Consider the following 10,574-nt stretch of genomic DNA (forward strand, 5'->3'; position numbering starts at 1 on the left):
TCCTTCCTATAACATGAGATGTGATATCTAACTCCTTCCCATTCCAATCCTGAGACACTTCCTATAGCATGAGATGTGATATCTCACTGCTTATACCAAACCTGAGACCCTTCCCATAGCATGAGATGTGATATCCAACTCCTTCCCATTCCAATCCTCAGACCCTTCCTATAGCATGAGATGTGATATCTCAATGCTTCTAATATCAAACTTGAGACCCTACCTATAGCATGAGATGTGATATCCAAGTCCTTCCCATTCCAATCCTGAGACACTTCCTATAGCATGAGATGTGATATCCAACTCCTTCCCATTCCAATCCTGAGACCCTTCCTATAGCAGAGCGAAGGCCGTGAGAAAAGGCCCGCTCCTCTCTTTGCAGCTCCGCTGCGAGCTGGCATCCGGAGACCTCCGCCGCACCAGGATCCAGCTGATCTGCCTCCCCGTGCAGGAATCAGCAGTCGGTGCGGCCCCCCCGCCCACGAGGCCCTGCACGAAGACAAGATGGCCGTCGCCACCATCACTATGGTAACCAATCAACCACGAGCCCCACAGCGCCCTCATAGGCTCCCACACCTCTACAGGCCCTCCCCTCCTGCTTTAAATGGAGGGGAGGCGCGCCGCGAGGCGAAGCCGCAGAGCGAAGGCCGTGAGAAAAGGCCCGCTCCTCTCTTTGCAGCTCCGCTGCGAGCTGGCATCCGGAGACCTCCGCCGCACCAGGATCCAGCTGATCTGCCTCCCCGTGCAGGAATCAGCAGTCGGTGCGGCCCCCCCGCCCACGAGGCCCTGCACGAAGACAAGATGGCCGTCGCCACCATCACTATGGTAACCAATCAACCACGAGCCCCACAGCGCCCTCATAGGCTCCCACACCTCTACAGGCCCTCCCCTCCTGCTTTAAATGGAGGGGAGGCGCGCCGCGAGGCGAAGCCGCAGAGCGAAGGCCGTGAGAAAAGGCCCGCTCCTCTCTTTGCAGCTCCGCTGCGAGCTGGCATCCGGAGACCTCCGCCGCACCAGGATCCAGCTGATCTGCCTCCCCGTGCAGGAATCAGCAGTCGGTGCGGCCCCCCCGCCCACGAGGCCCTGCACGAAGACAAGATGGCCGTCGCCACCATCACTATGGTAACCAATCAACCACGAGCCCCACAGCGCCCTCATAGGCTCCCACACCTCTACAGGCCCTCCCCTCCTGCTTTAAATGGAGGGGAGGCGCGCCGCGAGGCGAAGCCTCAGAGCGAAGGCCGTGAGAAAAGGCCCGCTCCTCTCTTTGCAGCTCTTCGCTGCTCGACGATGCCGCAGGGAGGTAAGATCCCTGTTCCAACATTCAATTCCGTACTCACCAGAACCCGCAGCCCATCAGGAAGAAACTCCAACCTCTGTGCACGTACGTCACAGAACACTCAGCACCAAGTCCAACCCAGCCTCACTTCAAGGCTACGCCGCCTCAGGGCAAGATCACTGCCCGCAACACCTGACCTTGTCCCTAGCACCCCCAACCTGCCCATACTCCGTGGTCATCGCATGAACGCATCCCTGTGCTCCCGCCATGCCCACCTGCAATGCAACATCCCTTCACTTCCGGTCATGGACAAGTCTACTTCCTTTAAGCACAGAAAAAAAACAGAACTCCTAACCACCGCCGCAAACCTCCATGGTTCACCCATTTATACTAAACACCATACCAGCGCTCCTAAATCCGCTATCAGGTCTGTAGCCACAGCCAAGTCTGCACCTACCACTGTTGATATGCCTTGCACTGCTGATGTGCCGGCGCCCCCTGCTCATGTGCCATGCATTACTGTTGTGCCTGTACCTTCTGTTGATATGCCTTGCACTGCTGATGTGCCTGCGCCCCCTGCTCATGTGCCATGCATTACTGTTGTGCCTGTACCTACTGTTGATATGCCCTGCACTGCTGATGCCCCTGCTCATGTGCCATGCATTACTGTTGTGCCTGTACCTACTGCTGATATGCCCTGCACTGCTGATGTGCCGGCGCCCCCTGCTCATGTGCCATGCATTACTGTTGTGCCTGTACCTACTGCTGTTATGCCATGCACTGTGCATGCGCCCATTGCCAACCCCATTCCTGCAACCCCCCTCAAATGCGCCTTGATTAACTGCAGATCCCTCACTGCCCACTCCCTTGATATCAATGATCTCATCATTCTCAACAACCTAGACCTTCTATTCCTCAGTGAAACCTGGCTTTCCGATGCCTCAGGACCTGCCCTCGCCCTAGCTATCCCACAAGGATACCTCATTTACAGACGAGACCGCTCCTCCCACAGAGGTGGAGGGGTCGCCGTCATTGCCAAAGATTCCCTCTCTGTTGGGATAATCCACAAAAACCTTGATGATAGCTCTGACTACCTCCTCCTAAAACTTAAGCTCTCCCATAACCACACCATAGCATTTCACCTCATCTATCGCCCTCCAGGCATCTCCTATGAATTCCAAGAAGCCCTCACCCATTCAATCACAAACAACCTCAAGAAATCATCTAAAATCCTGCTCCTCGGTGACTTCAACCTGGGCCTTAACGACCCCAAAGACACCCACGCCAAAGCTTTAAAAAATACGCTATCCACCCTTGGGTTCACACAGACCATTTCGAGCCCGACCCACTCAAAAGGCCGTACCCTTGATTGGGTCGCTCACCACAACTGCCCTATCAGCCCCACCCTAATCACTCCTCTGCCATGGACCGATCACCATCTCATCTCCTTCAACATCAACACCTCTAGAGACTCTCAACCTCCCACTACACCTCTCCCTGCCGCCCTCACGCGCAGCGTCAAACTCCTCACCCACGACAACCTCTCTCAGCCCCTCAATGTACCTGCACTGCTTCCCCCTTTCGTGAATGACCCAGTTACCCTCGCCAACGACTTCAAAAGGGTCCTCTCCCATGCCGTTAATATAGTAGCTCCCCTCACTCTTAAAAAAGAAAAGAAAAATAAACACTGCAATGCCTGGTTCACCCAGGACCTCTTTCAGATGCGAGGGAAAAAACGAGCGGCACTGACCACCTGGCGCAATAACCCAACAGAAGCCACCCATCTAGCATTCAAAACCTCCTCTAAACGCTACAAAGCTGCCATTACTGAAGCTAAGGCAACGTCATTCAATGCCAGAATCTCCTCTGCCAAATCAAGAAGCCGCGAAATCTTCTCCATATTCAGAGAACTGGAGACACCCCCTTCTCCACCCTCTCCAATAGTGAAGGATGGATCCTGGTGCAATGCGATCCAATCTGCAATGCTTAATAAACTTGAAACCCTACAAACCAAAATACTCAACCACCAAAAGGAGATATCCAAGCTAATAACCAACAGTCATTCCACTCCACCGACCAAGCCTCCTAACCCCTCCCCCCAGTTCGATTTCAGAGACATAAGTGTCTCAGAGGTCATCTCTCTCCTCCAAATCATCAAACCATCCAACTGCAAGGGGGATGTATGCCCAGCGCAAGTAATTAAAGACTGTGCCCCCTCATTAGCCCCTATCATAGCCGCTTTCATCAATGCCTCCTTTCACTCTGGCGAAGTCCCACTAAATCTAAAGGAAGCCTGGGTTTGCCCGCTCCTCAAAAAACCCTCACTTGATCCAGCCATCCCAACAAACTACAGGCCAATCACCACTGTCCCCTTCCTACTGAAAATTCTGGATAAAGCAGCCTACCTGCAAATACAGAAATTTCTAGAGGACAACCATCTCCTTGGCCTTAGGCAATCAGGGTTCCGGCCACGGCATGGAACCGAAACAGCTCTCCTTGACCTGAAGAATCAAATTGATGACCTTAGAGACTCAGGAAAGCCTGCTCTCCTCTTGCTCCTCGACCTGTCGGCAGCATTTGACCTAGTCAACCACAAAACTCTCTGCCAGCATCTATCGTCAATAGCGAACTTCTCAGACAATGCCTGCAAATGGATAGAATCATTCTTGAAAGACAGATCTATGAAGGTCTTCTCAGACTCCTCTTCTGCCGACCCCAGCACCATCAAGTGTGGCGTCCCGCAAGGCTCATGCACGGCCCCCACCCTCTACAACCTCTTTACAAGGCCCCTGTTCAAAATCCTCGACTCCATGGGCATCTCGTATACTAACTATGCGGATGACACCCAGGTACTTATCCCCCTCTCAGGTGACTACACATCTGACCAAAATACATTGAACGCAATCTACTCAACAATTCAAACCTGGATGGCAGAAAACTGGCTCTGCCTTAACAGTGACAAAACTGAGCTCCTGCTGGTTGGCTCACCGTCCACCCTAAATAAACTAAACAAACAGTACTCCTCCTTCGTCATAGACAGTATCCCCATCACCGTCTCCCAGTCCATCAAAACCCTTGGAGTGTACCTTGAACCTGACATGTCCATGAATAAACAGGTCAACGCCATAACCTCCACATCCGCCTACTACTCCAAACTCATCAATGCGACCAGACCATTCCTGACCCAACAAAACTGTCTCACCATCGCTAGAGCCATCATTGGCTCGAGACTCGACTACTGTAATGCCCTATTCATTGGTACCACTGCCAAGAATATAGCCAAACTCCAAACTGTTCAGAATAACGCGCTCAGAGCTGCCACAGGCCTCTCACGCAAAGACCATATCTCTGAACTCAGAAGACAAGTCCACTGGCTTCCTGTCAAGCAAAGAATTATCTTTAAAGCCTTGGCCTTAACTCACAAATGTCTCCATGACCTTGCTCCTCCTTACCTAAGCCGCAGGATTACCAAACCCATCTCTCAAAAACCATCTAGACTACAATACTCTAACCTCCTGTCTATCCCTAGGACTCACAAAGCGCGTGCGGGCGGCTCCAGCTTCCCATCAGTTGCCCCTACCCTCTGGAATGCGCTCCCTCCGCACCTCAGAGCCATTGAATCCCACACTGCATTCCGCAAAGCCATCAAAACTAACCTCTTTGTCTGAACTCTCAAAACCTACCTGCAACGCACTGTAACCTGTAACTACCCAAATGTTTTCAAGTATTTTTTTCTAGGGCGGCTTCAATGTAACCCTCAAGTAAGCACGCTTAACCACTGTTCCAGCGCCTCGATGTCTGCGGGCTGTTTGTGCGCTTTACAAATTCAAATAAATAAATAAATAAATAAATAAATGAGATATGATATCTGAATACTTCTAATACCAAACGTGAGATTCTTCCGATAACATGAGATGTGATATCCAAATCCTTCCCCTTCCAAACCTGAGACCCTCCCTTTAGCATGAGATGTGATATCCAACTCCTTCCTATTCCAATCCTGAGACCCTTCTGATAGAATGAGATGTGATATCTCAATGCTTCTAATACCAAACCTGAGATCCTTCCGATAGCATGAGATGTGATATCTCAATGCTTCTAATACCAAACCTGAGATCCTTCCTATAACATGAGATGTGATATCCAAATCCTTCCTCTTCCAAACCTGAGACCCTCCCTTTAGCATGAGATGTGATATCCAACTCCTTCCCATTCCATTCCTGAGACCCTTCTGATAGCATGAGATGTGATATCTCAATGCCTCTAATACCAAACCTGAGATCCTACCTCTAACATGAAATGTGATATCCAACTCTTTCCCCTTCCAAACCTGAGAGCCTTCCTATAGCATGAGATGTGATATCCAAGTCCTTCCCATTCCAATCCTGAGACCCTTCCTATAGCTTGAGATGTGATATCCAACTCCTTCCCATTCCAATTCTGAGACCCTTCCTATACTCTGAGACTTGATATCTCAATGCTTCTAATACCAAACATGAGACCCGTAATATAACATGAGATGTGATATCCAAATCCTTCCCCTTCCAAACCTTAGACCCTTCCTTTATCATGAGATGTGATATCCAACTCCTTCCCATTCCAATCCTGAGACCCTTCCGATATCATGAGATGTGATATCTCAAAGCTTCTAATATCAAACTTGAGACCCTCCCTATAGCATGAGATGTGATATCCAAGTCCTTCCCATTCCAATCCTGAGACCCTTCCTATAGCATGAGATGTGATATCTCAATGCTTCTAATACCAAACCTGAGACCCTTCCTATAACATGAGATGGGAATATCCAACTGTTAGGAAAGATTTCGTAATTGTAGGTAATTTTCCTTCCATGTGGCAACCCCTAAACTTTTTGCTGTTGTTTTCACCTTGTTCTTGACTTTGCCAGAGAAGTGCAGCCTTCTGCCGCACTCCTCTGGGCTTTCGCTCCTTTCTTACGGGGAAACTGACATGCCCTTAAGACAGTCAGTACCGGGGAACGCTGTTTCCCGTAGTTTCTTTTATCGTGTTGCGGCTTTAGTGCAACATGACACAAGAGGGCACTGTAAGCTAAGTTACAGCTCTCTTGGGTCTCTAGCCTTCTACAGGCCCTAGATACTCTTTTAGGATGGTATTTGATCGGTGCAAGTCATTCAGGGACTGGAATGGTGGCAGCGATCGTTTTGTTTATTTTGAGCTCCGTTTGGCGTTCTGAGCACGTTTTTCGCACTGAACCCAAAATGGTGGCCTGGCTCCCAAAATGGCCAGACCACGAGGCTCCTTTGTCTTGTCCACTGACCGTCTTGCTCCCTTCACCTTCCCCAGGTCGAGCGACCCGGGGCCTTCCTTATTTGGGCATGTACTTTCCCGCGAAACGTGGTTGCTTTCGCGGGCTTCTACATGTCGTTTGTGTGCCTCCAGGGTGTGGGCTGGGATGTCTGGTCCCAATACACATCCTGGGTGCCAGAGAGTCTAGGGTGGTGTGAATGCCTGGGACCACTGTGGTCCGTGATTGGTCCACGTATGGTATGTGTGTTGATGAGCGGATCTCCCATTGGCTCCCCTCCGTTTTGGCGCGAAGGGAACCGTGGATAAGAGGGGGCTGGAAACACCACTACCATGTCGATCTCCTGAGTTCTCACGAACGAAGGAATACAGGAGCCAAGTATCCTGCAACCACGAGGCTGGACCGAGGAATCGCTGGTGACCCGCTGAAGGAATCCTCCTTTGCACTGCTGTCGTCCTGTGAAACCCTTTCCTCCTTTGATCGAACCAGAAGGCCTGTACTGGTGCTTCGACCTTTGGAATAGCAGGAACAGCTATTCCCGGCGACTTCATCATCTCCTGCCAAGTAAGCCTTCGGAAGTGTCTCTGGGCCATCCAGTTGACTGACCAGCTTACAAGGGAGTCCTGCTCTGTAACCGCCGCCAGGTTGTGTTGTATTTCGAGTCCTTGTCACTCTCCCACGCTTCGTACACTTGGCGTTCCCAAGTCTGAAGGGAGGAGTGTACATTTGGCTCGAATACACACGGCCGCTCCGTTGTCCTGCTGCGGCAACAAACTGTGCCGGTTTCGTCGATTGGGACGTCTTTTTGCTCTACACGACTACGAGGCGTTCCCTGCTCTTCTGAACCGGCCAGCTGCTGAAACTAACGTGGAGAAGCCTGGGTCTGCTTGCTTCGGGGACCGGTGAGTAGTATAGCTAGGATCTGGTCGCCCTCCTGCAGTATCCCATTGCTTTTCCCTGCTGTGTAAAAACAGCACCCTTTTGCCGTACTCGCGCTCTGCTTCTGCTCGCTGTGGAGGCTGCGCTTGAGTTGCGGAACCTGTTCTCCTTCTGCTGTGCACTAACCCGAACTGCCTGACTTCCTCCGAAGAGCTTCTCCTTTTGCCCGTTGGCACCGGCGTGGCAGGTACTTTGAGCACAAGGCTCCACTCTTCGCAGGGCTCGGACTTCCATCTAGTTAGGTGCCTCTGAAGGCGAACTGAGTCTAAAGCGTTATCGCACTGCCTGTTTTCCTTCCCTGGCAGGTGGACTACACATTTCGTGCCTCTAATGCTTAAGACTGTCGTATTTGTATATATATTGTGTTGATATGGTATGTGTTGGTTTAATACTGTGATATTGTGATTTTTTCGCTACGGTCATTATTTTAAAGGCCTTAAAATAAATGTGTATATATTTTTGATATAACAACTGTTTGGAGTAGTTTGTAAGCGCTCTTGCTTTGTGTGCTCATTGCGGGCTTTCAGTCACCCTCACCCCTCTTGAGACCTAGTCTTGACCGCCGCGATCGCTACCTTGATTGGTCTGGCTCGTCCAGAGGTTACCCTGTTCCAAGTAATTAGGTTGGCCTTCTGAACTTCTGCGCCACCAGGACAGAGTTCAGAAATCCGTCTTAACAAATTGGTGTACAGCGGTGGGATACGACTGAGGGTATCCAGTGTTGCGCTCGAACTAAGGCATTTCAGGTTATTCCAACCAGTACACGTAGTGAATTGTTGTAGTATAACTTTAAAAAGGCCATAGTCCTATCAAACAGTATGGAAACAAATACCTTGTTAACTTTAAATGCTTCCAAATCAGAAACATTGAAGAAGATGTGTGCGAAGAGAGGTGTTTCCTCTCAAGGCACTAAATTGGAAATGATCCAAAGAATCGTGGCGTGGCAAGAAGCGCAGCTTGACGCTATAACTTCTGAGGACAGTGCAGAAGGTGGTGGGGCTGCTCTCACTGGTAGAACCGACGGTTCTGCCGCTGCACTGATCCATCGCGACCATGAGGACAGGGAGGACGAGATGTCTAATGTTTCCTCTGCCAGTGTTGATGGGGATGCTATGCTTGAATTCAAGAAGCAAGAGCTGCGGTTTAGGCAGCAGGAGCTTGAATTCAGCATAGCCAAACTAAAAATCGAACAGGCAGAAAAACAGAAAGACAGGGATCACCAGTTGGAACTGGCCAAGCTTCAGGTTGCAATTGGGTCCCAGGGTCCTGGACATGGGTCTGGGGCCTCCTCTCATCCACGGTTTCCAAAAGATCTGCTCAGTGTGTATGAAGAACGGAATGACATTATGGACTGGCTGAATGCGTTTGAGTATGCATGCGAAGTTCAGAAAGTTGACAATGCTGATAAGATTGCGTGGTTACTCAGCAGACTGCCCCATTCTGGCTGTAGTGCCATTATGGAAATGTCGAAGGCTGAGCGAGCTGATTTCGCAATGTTAAAGCAAACTCTCATTTTAAAGTTTGGGAAGACTCCGGCCCAATATTTAAAGCGTTTTCGAGAGTATAAGAAAAAGGAAGGTGGTACTTGGGTATCTTATGTCGCTGAATCTTTGAAAAACTTAACTGGCTGGGTCGAAGGTTATAAGGTTTCTACCTTCGAAGGCATGATAAATCTTGTCATGCTGGAACACATTTTTGGTTCTTCTTCCCCGGAGCTTAAGCAGCATTTGGCCGATTCGAAGGAGATAGATCCTAAGAAGCTGGCCATTGCAGCAGATTTATGGGTGTCACATCGAGTGTCCCATAAGGACAAAACTCATCCTGGTAAGCAGGAGGAAGGGAAAAAGTCCAAAGATATGGAGGGTGGGGAATCTGCTAAATCTTCTTCCCATAAGGGCCACAAAAAGAAAAATAAGGGTAAGACACAAGAGAACTCACAGGGTAGTGGAGGTCCGCCTCCGCAACAGAACTCTGGTTACAATAAGCCTCCCTACGTAAACAGACCCACTGGGGCTTGTTTTTCTTGTGGAGCAACTGACCATGTGAAGGGGGATCCCCGGTGTAAGGTTAGACCTTTGGGGGTCCACTCCGCTAATCTGGCCTTCTCCTCCTACGAGGAAGAAGAGATTACAGGAGCATCCTTCTCCTCAGACTCGTTTCCCAGCGGAATAGAGGCTGAGGTAGTTTTAGTGTCCCTAGGTTCCTGGGAGCCGAAAGTCGCAGAGGCTTATGCTAGGATTCCGGATAATACCAAGCACTACTTTAAAGACAGTGTGCTGATCACTGGAGTGGATACTCCAGCTCTTAGGGATAGTGGGTGCAGTCGCACTGTAGTGGATTCTACCTTGGTAGACTCAGAGGAAGTTGCCAGAGCTACTCTGATGCCCACTAAGTTGGCTGACGGCCCCCTCCGTATGTTTCCAGTAATACCTGTAAATCTTACTTTAAATGGTACAGCAGTCACGATTCCAGTGAGCATTCAGAGAAACGTCCCGGGAAAGGTCTTGTTAGGTAATGATCTCAGAGCTTTAGGGCTCGTAGGAGACACTGCCGAAAGACCCTACACACGGTCTCAAGCACGGGCAGCATTGGCCAAGTCCAATACGCCGCCCCAGCCGAAGGGGAAACCCAAGGCGAAAGGAGTCTACAAGTCAAAACGAGGGAAAGAGAATATTCCCCCAAGCTCGCCTACCACTGCGGTGGAGGAAGTTGGTCAATCGCCCGGGCCTGACGAGGAGGTGGCGATGCCTGAAGTATTCGACCCCAACGATCATCCTGAACTAAAAGACTTGTTAGTTGAAGGAGGTCCTGATAGGGACGAATTCAGTAAAGGCCAACGTGAGTGCCCATCTCTGGAAGGCCTAAGGAGACAGGCCTGCTCCCAGCTTGAGGGTGAACCTCCTGGGAAGCATAGGATTTATTGGGAAGGTGGACTCCTGTATAGTGAGCCCACAGAGTCTACAGAAGGAGACCATAGGAGGTTGGTGGTTCCCCTTGCTGTTAGGCCCTTCCTCCTGCAGTTGGCGCATGAAGTTCCCCTTGCTGGTCACCTTGGTATGAAGAGGACCAAGC

Source organism: Ambystoma mexicanum, unplaced genomic scaffold (genome assembly GCF_040938575.1).
Source record: "Ambystoma mexicanum isolate Mex_15411 unplaced genomic scaffold, UKY_AmexF1_1 Mex_scaf5, whole genome shotgun sequence".
In the NCBI taxonomy this organism is placed as follows: Eukaryota; Metazoa; Chordata; class Amphibia; order Caudata; family Ambystomatidae; genus Ambystoma; species Ambystoma mexicanum.